The sequence below is a fragment of the Lemur catta genome, chromosome 23 (assembly GCF_020740605.2).
Source record: "Lemur catta isolate mLemCat1 chromosome 23, mLemCat1.pri, whole genome shotgun sequence".
NCBI lineage: Eukaryota > Metazoa > Chordata > Mammalia > Primates > Lemuridae > Lemur > Lemur catta.
This window is the reverse complement of record NC_059150.1, coordinates 1,756,566-1,769,414: the sequence shown is the minus strand read 5'-3', so window position 1 is coordinate 1,769,414 and position 12,849 is coordinate 1,756,566.

Sequence of the window (12,849 nt, the reverse complement as noted above, 5' to 3'; positions counted from 1 at the left end):
ATTCCAGAATAAACAATTCCTGAGTTTTAAATGGCACACGGTTTTGAGTAGAATGGTAAAATTTCATGCCGGTCACCTCTGTCTGCCCCAGACATGGATCCTCCATTTGACCAGCGTTCACCCCGTATACACTACCTGCCTGTTAGTCATCTGGATTATCACAGCAACTGTCACAGTGTCCAGGCGCTTGTGTTCAAGTAGCCTTTATTCTACTCAAGGGCTCCAAAACACAAGAGTAGTGATGCTACCATAATGGTACATTTTTTCTATTTTATTATGAGTTGTTGTTAGTCTTTTAATGCACCTAATTTATACAGTAAACTTTATTATGGGTATGGATGTGTAGGAAAAAACATAATATATACAGGGTTTGGTGATATCTGAGGTTTCAAGCATTCATTGGGGGGTCTTGGAACATTCCCTATGGATAAGGGGGGGACTGTTAAAATACCAAGTAGTATCATAAAACTTACTTCCGGATTATTTCATTATAATTAGTTTTCCCTGGAAATCAGAAGGTATTAGGCTAAATCTCCAAATTTATTGGAAACACTTGATATAGTAAGTGAGCAACCGTAACCAGATTCGCCAAACGGCTTGAACACAGCATGTTCTTGGAATAGATGCACCTGGAAAACAGCTAAATAACAGGTAGAATCCTTAGGTAGCACTAAGGAAATAGGAAGGTAAACATGGGCCTGGTAGACTCGGTAACCACAGATCTATCCGACAGTAGTCAGGGGAGATAAAAATGTTTGCTTACAAAGGAAAATGAAGTTGGTATAATCATTATCGTGAACCCAGCATTCTGCTAGATACTCCGGGGAATTCACACAAATTCCAAGATAGGATCCGTCCTCACAGACTACGAAATCTAGTTCAAATTCTGATGATTAACCTGAACAGCTCTCTGCGGAGAAGGGATTTTCCAGGTATCAAACGTTTGCCGTGTTCTTGGGTGGCCTCGCCCTGGGTGGACAGCTGCGTGGCACAGCGAGAGAGAAACGGGACACCTGCTGAGCCGTCCAGCCTCCGCCAAGCCAGCCTGACGACCCACGGCCAGATTGCCCTCACAGCTGTCATTCTGGCTAAAACTAAATAGGAATAAACCGGAGAACACGACAATATGTTTCCCCCTACCCCCAGCTTTATTAAGATATAATTGGCTAAAAATTGTTTATATTTAAAATGCATAACATGATGCTTTTATATACTCATACTTTGTGAAAGTATCACCATAATTAAGCTAATTAACTTATCCCTCACCTCACACAGTTACATTTGGGGAGGTGTGCTGAGAATATTGAAGACTTACTCTCTTAGCAAATTTTAAGTATATAATACATTATTATAAACCATAATTACCTGGTTGTACCTTAGGTCTCCAGAACTCATTCATCTTGTACCTTTTGACCAACATCTCATTTCCCCCACCTCCCAGACGCGGTAACCACCCTTCTGCTCTGTGTTCCTACGAGTTCAAGTATTTTAGAATCCACCTATAAGTGATGTCATACAACAGTTCTCTTTCTGTATCTGCCGTATTTTACTTAGCATAATGTCCTCCAGCTTCATCCCTGTCATTGCAAATGGCAGGATTTCCTTTTTATAAGGCTGAATAATATTACGTTATATATATTATCATATATTATAAATATGTGGTGGATAATGCTTCAATGAACATGGGAGTACAGAGATCTCCTCAAGACACTGATTTCATTTACTTTGAATGTACAACTTTGAGCACCCCTAATCTGAAAATCTGAAATCTGAAATGCTCCAAAGTCCAGAACTTTTAAGCACTAAAATGATGACACAAGTGGAAAATTCTGCATCTGACCTCAGTGGGTCTCCATAAAAATGAAGACAAAACTTTGTATCATACACAAAATCGATATAAGTAGATTTTGCTTTTAGACTTGGGTCCCATCCCCAAAATACTTCATTATGTATATGCAAATACTCAAAATCCAAAAAAAAAAAAAAAAAATTCAAAACACGTCTGGTCCCAGGTATTTTGGATAATGGATACTCAAGACCAGTATATCCAGAAGTGTGATTGCTGGATAGTGTGGTTGTTGTATTTTCATTTTTTGAGGAACTTCCATACTGTTTCCCAAAATGGTTATTCTAGTTTATATTCAATCAACAATGTTTAAGGTTTTCTTTTTCTCCTTGCCTTGTTATTTTTTGGCTTTTTGATAATCACCATTCTAACAAGTGTGAAGTGATATCTTATTGTGGCTTTGCTGTGTTGTTTCCCTGATGATTAATGATATTGAACCTCTTTGGGAAAATGTCTGCTCAGGCCCTTTGCCAATTTTTAAATCAGGTCATTTGTTTTTTGCTATCAAGTTGCATGCATCCCTTATATGTACTGAATATTAGCCCTTATCAGGGATATGGTTTGCAAATATTTCCTCCCACTTGACAGGTTGTCATTTCGTGGTGTTGATTGCTTCCTTTGCTGCTCAGAGACTTTCTAGTTTCATATAGTTCCTCTTGTTTATTTTTTGCTTTGTTGCCTATGCCTTTGTTATCATGGTCAAAAAAATCATTGCTGTGAACAATGTTAAGGGGGTTTTCCCTTATTTTTTCTTCTAGGACTTTTATGGTTTCAGGTCTCACATTTAAGCCTTTAATCCAGTTTGAATCGACTTTTGTGCATAGTATAAAATAAGGGTCTGGTTTTATTCTTTTGGATGTGGTTTTCCCACACCATTTACTCTAAGAGACTTTCCTTTCTCCATTGTGTCTTCTTGGTGCCCTTGTCAAAAATTAGTTCACCGTATATATGTAGGTTTATCTGTGGACTTTCTATTCTGCTCCATTAGTTTCTGTGTCTGTTTTTATGCCAGTATCATTCTGTTTTGAGTACTATAGCTTTGTAATATAATTTGAAATAAGTGTGATGTCTCCAGCTTAAACTTCTTGCTCAAGATTGCTGTACCTATTTAGGTTTTTCTGTGGTTTCATAAACATTTTGAAATCATTTTCTCATTTCTGTGTGAAATATGTCATTAGAATTTTGATAGGGGTTGCATTGACTCTGTAGATCTTAAAATGATATATTCTTTAGCAGGTCTGAAGTCTGTAAGTCCAAATTCAGTTGGGCAAAAATCAGGGTGTTGGAAGGGCCATATTCCTTCCGGGGCTCTCGGAGGCCTCCTTGCTTCTTGCAGCCTCTGGTAGGTGCTGCCATTCCTTGGCTTGTAGCCACGTCACTCCTGTCTCTACTCTCCTCTCCACATGGCCTTCCCCTCTGTCTGTCTCAGATCTCCCTGTGCCTCTCTTTCATAAAGACACTTACGATGACATCGGACCCCCTGCAGAATCCAGGATAATCTTTTAATCTCAAGATACTTAGTCACATGTTTTATCACATGGGGTAATATTCATAGCTTCCAGGTATTAGAACTCCTTATCAGTGCACTATACGACTTATAATCTTTAAAAAGAAACACTAAGTATTTTAAAAATCTAGTCTAGGAGAGCCTAGGCATTTTTTAGAAACCAGAACAAAGTTATCCAGTATTGCTAAGCAACGCTCAGGAGTAGCTGAAACAATGATACAAAACATCTATCTTATTAATATTTATGGACTATTTGATTATTTTTGAATTTAAGCCTACACATCTGTCATTTGAAAATTTGATACATCCAATGTGTCTTTTCTTTTCCTAACTGTAGTACTGGTACACTACCCTGTTTGTTTTCAAAGTTAGGCTACTTACTCATAGAAGAAATATTTTTCAAAACCTATTATCTGTTAGGCAGTTTTTTAGTTTTTACCTGAAGATTTATCACAGATGCTACCAATTTTATATTTTTCATAAATTCCAACATAAATGAATCAAAGCGATTTGCCAAAATTCCTTACAATTGTGAGTTGAATTAGCACATTCCACTGAAAATGTTTTTATTGAATGCTCAGTACGTCCTCAGCGTTTTACCATCTTCTCTGAAACATATGAAAGCATAAACTAGTGTCAAGAAATTGTAGAGCTTTAAGGAAACGGGAAGAAGTGATCTAATTCAAAAAGACACGGACTCCTCCACCAGCACAGGGGGTTTAAAACAAGGCTCGTGCTCCTTTGCTACTGTTACCGCAGTCCTGCCAGTTGGTCCATGTTTGCTCCAGCACTCAGTACATGGAATTCATCCTGCAGTGGAGAAATCACCCACATGAAGCAGGCAGTTTAGTAGCCTGAGTTCTGGAATCCAGATAAAACACGGGCTGGTTTCCTCACACGGGTACGTGTGTAAAAGCTGACACATCGTTTACCTGGCCGCGTTCACTTGTATCCAGTGACTAAGCATGGTGAGCCTCCCAGGAAGTGATGATAGCTATTATGAATAAAGAAAATATAAATAATAAAATATAAATAAGGCCTGTGTTATGTGGTTAGAGACTATGTGTGCCTCTGTGTGCAGGAGTATTTTTAAATATGGCAATCAATTATTTTTAAGGAACTAAAAGAAGGCTTTTGGGAGGAGGATCTTTAGCCTTTAAAGGTTGAAGAAAGAGGAGGGGTGAGGAGAAAGAGCATGATACACACACACACTCACACACACATACACATGCACACACATGCACACACTCTCACACTCACACACACATACACATGCACACACACATACACTCTCACACACTCACATACACACATTCACACACACACACACACTCACACACATACATACACATGCACACACACACTCTCACAGACTCACACACATACACACATTCACACACACACTCACACATACATACACATGCACACACACACTATCACACACTCACATATATACACACTCATACACACATTCACACACACACACACATGCACACACACACTCTCACACACACACACACATTCACACACACACTTACACACACACACACGCGTGGAGAAGGAAGTGGTGGAGGAATGCAGGAGGAAGAAGATAAAATTATGGTGGGAGAATCTGGCCTGACATGTTTCCACGACAGTGAGCAGCAGCCCTCATTGCATTTGAGAGCACTCTGGATAATCCGAGGCAGTAACAGGGCCCGGGTAGAGGAGGACCCAGGTACTCCAGATCTTGAAAATGAGACACAAATGGCTACACGTGGTCCAACAGCAGATAGGGAACCCCCAGGGCCTTTGAGCAAAAGAGTGACAAGATGGAAACAGTTGATAATTTGCATATACAGTGAAAGAGTTTAAAGAATACTAATCAAATGAAATTGGGAAGAGGGAAAAACATATCCTCCGAAACAGACAATTTAATGGAAAATTGTGACACTCTCCAAGTAAATACCATAACAAGAAAAAGACTTTGCAGAATATTGATTTAATGCCTCACTTAAGCAAGAGAATATCTCAAACCTGCATTATCTATGCTCTATTTCCTTGTACCTTGGACAGCTTATCTATTTACCTCCCTCCAAAGAACAGGCACAGTTTTCTACATGAATTGTTTGCTTCTGATGCACAGTATTTAACAGTACGATAAACTGCATCTCAAAGAGAATTCAGCACTTTCAGAAGTTATGTATTCTTTAATATGCCATGGGTGAGAATATCATGAATAGAAATGACTAAAATTAAATCCAGACCAGCAAAAGATAGCTGCCATCATCATCGTCTGTTGAAAACATATCACTTGCCAAAGAAATTACTTTCAATATACACAAAAGTTTGTAAATTGCAATTTGACCCCATTGTATAAATTTCAATAGTCATCTGAAACATCGAAAGAACCCATTTAAAATAATTATGTTGATTCTAAATTGTGCATTCACATGATATGTTCAGTTCACAGTTTGTGGATATGACAAGAACATATGCCACAAAAGCAAGATGAAAAGTTGAAGTTAGTTATCAAGCCCATTGTTAATTTTAAGATGTAGGTAAGGAAAATGTACCTCTTTAAGAGGATTAAAATAAAAAAAAAAAACAGAAATTGTGTGGTTATATCTATGTATTTATCATATTAGAGATAAAATTATCCTTTATTACAATGAAAGCTCTGTGGAATTCTTTTAGGATAGGAAAATAAATGTCACTCTCCATTAAATTGAAGCAAATGCCTTATTTGGTCAAGGCAGCATGCATAATTTAATTAGATGCCCTAATATTCTGGAAAATAGCATGAAAGGGCAGCTCAGATATGTTTAGCAGTTCTGAATTTTATAGGCATCGTAGCTAAATGGTGTGTGTCCTTACAGTACTCTTCCCCATGGCATTTCTGTGCTTGTGACTACAAAGAGATCTTAGCAAATTTCCACTCCCCTAACTCCGCAAAGCACAATAGGCACAGAAACAACTGGATCTGAAAGTTGAGAGGCAGAGGGCTTGGCGAATCCCGTAACCAGGATCTGAAGAGATCAGTGTTGGCAGCAATCTGGAACTGGTAGGAGCTACAAAGGACGTGGCTTTGGGGAGTGGAAGGTAAAGGGAGAAAAGTTCTCGTATTTGAAATTCTTTTTTGGGATGAGAAGTTTGATCTCACTTTTGCTTTCCTGAATATAAGCCAATAAGAAAAGTGATATCTCATTATTTACAAAACCCTGGATATTTGGACAAACCCCTAATTTAGGGTTGGAAGCCAGAGTCAGATGAAACACATCCGCGTCATTTGAGTCTCCCTTGCTCCTTCGGGAGTTGATTTGACCCAAGCTCGAGGAGAAGATCCAGTGGATGCTAAATGATGCAGATGAACTAAAGTCGTGGATAAAGAGCTAACCTAAAGAACTTAATGAAAATTAGACTATTTACAGGCATGAAAGAACACAGACAATCAAAAGGAAACATTCGTAAGAGATATTTGCAGAGTGATGCCCTTGACAGCTTTGATGTTAGTGTTGACTGGATTTTTATTGCCTTAATGTGAAAGATTGTTTTCTGTGTCTCTCATACATCTAGTATACTACATATATAATTCATATAGTATAATGTACATAATCCAATATATTTTAGAAGTATAAGGATCAGTGCTATATTTGTCAGTTTAGATGCATTTCAGCGATTCCGTAGAGGGTTCACTATAGTAGGTGTATCTATACCCTATTATTTCTTCCTGTAATGTAAGAAAAGAGCATTCTCCTCAATTTAGTTTTCCCATCTGATGATAGTGCAGGTAAATAGTACATTTTCAAAAATACCTGTTGACTGACTGAATGATTCAATCTTGCTATGCATGATATAAATCAAAAAAGTATTTAGGCTTCACGTGGTGCCTGAGAAAAACATTAGGACAATTTACCAGTTGACCCAGGAGGCCAGGAGTGACACTAAAGACAGGGAATGTGTATTTTCCATTAAAATGAAATGTGTTAAATAAGTCAGAGGCAAAATGAGGCCTAATGACATATGGTATGATGACAATGTCAGAAGTTGCATCAAAGCCTCTCTAGTCTGGACGTCTATTTCTGTGACCAGCTCATGGCAGGTCTCAGTCCAGGGGACCCGAGTCTTCGGGGATTGAAGAGAAGATGTCAGGAAACCCAAGGGCCAGAACAGAGCTCGGCATTTAAACTGAAACCTGAGGATGGAAGCATAGAAGACCCAAACAGTATACTAGTCACATCTCTAGGCTCTGCATTGCTCTTCATTCTTGGTGAAGACCAACTTTCATTGCTTTCTAGTCTCTGTTCTTGCTGAAAAATGGTCTGGCTTTCCTTCTTAGTCTGTAGACGGAAGCTAAGTCTCTGAGTTACAACTTCAGATTCCGAAGAACAGGACTTTGATTAATTAAGTTTAGATCAAGTCCCAAATCTGGACCAGCACATTGTGTGCTGGGTAATAGGAGCATGACTGCTTCCCTTACTCACATGTGAATGGAAAGCTGCGATGGAATTTTCTAGAAAAGAGGTGTGGGAAGCCTAGCCAATGGGCATCCGCTACGTCTGTCTATCTTGAGCAGCCGGCAGGAGTTCTGCTCTACGGAAGAAGAAATAAGTACCTTCCAGTATGACTGAAATGCTTTCTCTCCCTGCCACACCCTCCTAGCCTTCCAGATGCCCTTGTCTAGATTGAGCCAGTGGATGTTTATTTGATCCAGTAGTTTTCAGCCTAAAGACCAGCCCTGCAATCATCCTGTGTTCGAGGTCACAGTCTACCCACTTGTGCTTTCTCCTTCTCCTTCCCAGACCCGGGGCTCCGGTTCCCACTTGCTTCACCAATGCTTGTGCCCACTTTATAGTTCCTATCCCCATGGGCTAAAAAGCATATTTTTGCCATTTGCTTTTTCATTCCCTGGGTCCGTCTCTAAGGCCAAAGCTTAAAGTGGAAATTTTTGACATGACAATCATCTATGACAGCAGCCAGCTGATGTTCCTATTCCTCCACCCCTATCCCCACCCTTTTTAAGCATACGTTGACTCCAATAATAAATAAAATATACAAGTGGGGAAAAAATTGTTTGGAGAGGATATAATTTCACTTTATTTTTAAACTTTCTATCAAGAGTTTTATTGCCCCCATTATATACAGTGCCTTACTCTAAGGCAAGTTCCCAAGAAGGATTTTTGTCTCTGCTTTTCATGACTAAGACAATCTTTAAAATTATACCTCCAGCAACACATTTTCTAACTGATACGTTCACTGCTTATTCTACAACTTTAAAATTTTAAGCTTCACTTGTAGAACTTTCTACTTAAATTATTAATCCAATTTAATTTAAATTTTCATAAGTTATTAAAGAAGGTTGCCCGTGAGTAGCCAGTTTTCAGATTTGGCAAGTTCTAATTCAAGACGGTGCTAATATGCAGCCTCTGGGTATTAACTTTCCTTAAGTAAAGCACGAAATAATTTCTTTCATCCAAGATAAAATGTGGATGGCAGATGCTTTTCAAAGGGTTTAATTAATTATCTCAATTTTAGACCACCCAGGAGTTGGGAGTAGAGTAGGAATTGAATATATAGATAGAGCTCAACAGTAATGGGATGTCTGGTGGGCCTAACAATTTTCGTAATTGAAGACCTTCGTGGGTAATTTGGTGTGTCTTTGAAAGCCACACATTCACCTCACTTAAGAAGCTAGAGTTGGGGAATAAAGTATTATTTTTTTGTGCCTTTGCCTCTGTGTTATTTTGCCAGAGTTGTTAAGATAATTTCTTAATATTAATTGAGTGTACGCTTCTTGCTTTCCTTAAGCGTCAAGGTAGTCACTGCCATGACCTGTGGAATATTTTTGAAAAGAAAAAAGAAAAAACAGAAAAGAAACCATTGTAAAAATAAGACCCAGAAAGAAGCTTCAGCGGAAGTTTCCATCCATAGGGACAGCTCCCCAGACGGTGTGAAAAGTACTTTGGCCGTGGCGTTCCACCGTGTCACAGCCACAGGGGACTGAATGTATACCAAGCAGCTAGAACAGCTTAGGTTAATCATATGTGTGACAACAGAAGAAACATACATACCAAAACAAGAATGAAGTAGGCAGGTATTTAATGGCATTCAGTGATAATCTCATAATAATCTCACCTTTTATCAAACGTTGCTTCTCCAAGTCGTCACACAGTGCCTAACATTTTCACCACTGGATACCCGAACGGATAATTATATTTATTCGCACCGGTGCTGTCGAATATAAGGACACTATTGGGAAACGTTCTTGAACCAAACCCGTCACGCAGAACACTGAGCAGACATGTCAGAAAAGCAGCAGGTTATTTTGAAAGTCATTTTAGTATAAAGACACAACAAACAAATAAATAAAATCAAAGCTAAAATGAGTTATGTTTTTGAGCCAAAAAACAGTCAAGAGCTCCGTGAAAGTAAACCGAAAGTCGCACGTAATACCTTGAATGGATAAATGAGGTAGCAGGAAGTAGGACTTGGATTAAAAGTTATGGAGTGGTCCAGCTGAATTTTTATAGATGCTATTTTTCTGGTCCATGGCTGAAGATGAAATGAGGGTTGGTGTGGCCCTTCTTAAAGTTACCACCTGGAGTTTGGCAGCTGTGTGAGGTATATATGGGCAAGTGAGAGCAGTAAGGCATGACAGAATTTGGAGAGACAGAGTGTGAGTTGACAGAGAGGGGGAAAAGGAGAAGGAAAAAAGGAGAACCAGAGAAATGCTCTCATTGGAGATGGTTATTAATTAGTTAGCCTCTGATGTCATTTCCTAATCTAAGATTTCTGAGTGGTATCTAGAGTCTTGCTAACTGAAGTGTGCACGGCAGACCAGCAGTCTGACCATCACCCAGGAGATCGTTAGACGTGCAGAATCTAACACACTGCCTCAGACCTGCACAACCAGAATCTGCATCTAACAAGATCTGAAGCACTTCATGTGCACATTAATTTTGGAGAAGCATTGCTGTTTGATATCTAGATATAAAAGCCCAAATGATATATTGATAAGTGAAATTTAAACTCTAATAAAAACATTGCTCTTTTATATAGTTTAATTTTGTTATTTCAATCTGAGACTAAGACAATAATGATACTTTGTTTTGGTCAATTGAATTCTAAAAATTAGAGTATTTGTTCATAGTTTGTGTGCTGTCTACATAGCTATTTCCCTGTGATTAGAAAAAATATATATCTAGATACTTTGCCTTTCATCCAGGAGGCATTGGGAATAGGGCGATTTAACACAAAAGCAGGCCAGCTGAATCCTCTCCCCTTTTTCATGTGATGCCAAAACAGCCACATGAAAAAGGAACAACCAAGCTGAGCATGGTGGTGGTGCCTGTAGTTCCAGCTACTTGGGAGGCTGAGGTGGAAGAATCACTTGTGCCTAGGAGTTCTAGACCAGCCTGGGCAGCATAACAAGATCCCATCTCTTTAAAGAAAAAAAAAATGAAAAAGAAAACATTAAAATAGTGAGTTGTTGACTTTGTCTCCATGAAATACACGTAGTTGGGAAACCTCTATGTCTGCATGCTTTTACTTACTTTGAGAAATGTGGTTGCTGCTCTCAAGAGAGACTAATAAACCAAGAAAAATCAAAACCATTTCAACCACTTAAAGGTAAAAGCCTAAGTTCACAGAAACGTTTGTCTCGGAGTTCAACAAAAAATAAGCGGCGATCTTTTTAGCATGTTTGGCTCGACTCCCTGTGATGTGACCACATATCCCAGTATGTGCTCATTGTAAATGCAGAACGGTTGAGAAACTTCCTGCTCAGATAACTTTCGTTTTCATCTGATCCCAGTTTTCCCACCCAAGGCTCAGACCACCCATGACAGACAAAATGACTACCAGGAGCTAATTTTATAACAAAATACATTTGTATGTAAATGTGTGGAAGGCACATATTTCTGTGAATCTTCTCCTTTAGAATGCAAGCTTGAGGCCAAATTAGAAGGCTGAACACAATCCAGTAATTTATTTGCACGTCCAAGATACAGAACAATTTCACAGTCATAGTTTTCAGTGTTAGAAGAGCAGAGACCTGGTGCTGTTCCTACGTTGCATTGTGACTTTCCACAAATCATGTCATTTTCCAGATCTCGGTTTCTCTCTACATAGTAAGGGGCCCACTGTCCTTTTACCTCCTAACTCATTGTATTACCGTGAATATATAACAGTGGGAGTTAAAGAGCTTTGAGATGGACCAGTGCTATATAAATATAAAAGATTGTTACTGTGTTTTCTTAAAGATATTTTAGGATTTATAATATGTATTCTGGGCTTATTTAATAACATGTAATTTAGAGTGTCCAATCCTGCCATCAATAACATTCATTTTCCCATAGATTTTCTTTCAGAAAGTTGAAAATAGAAATTGACCATTTTAATGCAGGAAAAAAAATCTTTTTACAGAGCAAAAAGCATAGACATATATTTTTATTGTTACTTCATTTTACTGGCCTTAAACAATTATGTAAGAAAACACATAGATATAATTTTAAAAGAGTGAGGAAGATACATCAGGATAAATTAATTACTGGTGGTGTTATATTTTTATTTTATTGTCATTGCTACTACCTTTGAATATTTTATAAAATTCATTTCCTCAATTCCTTTATAACTGAATATACATAATGGCCATTGTATGCTATATTTAGAATTTTTGAGCACAAATTTTTTACCATAAACACAAAAATTTCAACCAAAATTGGAATTTTACATAGTCCATGGAACATTCAAAATCATTATAATTTGGTTAACTGATATACTGGATTTTAGCTTTTAGCAATAATGTCTGCCATAGAGTTTGTCTATTTTTTCACTATATTAAACTACTTTAATAATTTTTATTGTAACAGGTGATTTTTTTCCTTTCAAATGCACTACTTGAATTCTCTTATCATTATTTAAGTATTTATTCATTCATTCAACAAACATATGAGTGCCTATAATATGCAATGGCATGTTCTAACCACTGGAGAAAAAATTAGGATGACCAGCATTCTCTCATAAGGCTTATAATCAGGTGGGGAAAATGAAATAATAGGCAAGCAAATAAACAAATGAGAATTTCTGTGAACAAAAAACAAAACCAGGTGATAAGTTAGACAGACAGATGTCAGTCCTGGAGGAGCATTTCTCTGAGCAATGACTTTTGAAGAGGAACACAGAGGATGCAAGATGAAGCCCAAGGGGAAGGGCATTGTAGGCAGAAGGAACAGCCAAGTCACACGGCTTGCACAGTCTGCAACACTGATGAAGGCCAGTGAGATTCTAGTGCACTGTGGGAGGGGTGGATACAAGATAAGATCGGAGTGGTAGGTGTGGACTATGGTAGGATGATGTTGTGTCTTATGGGTCACAGTAATGAATCAGAGGTTAATATAAATGTAGTGGGAAGTGAGTAGAGAATTGAAGCAAGAAAAGGATATATTTGGTGTTTTAAAAGCTAGCTACTGTGTGGAGAACATAGTGTGTTGAGGGGGGCAGGGGAGTCGTGCACATG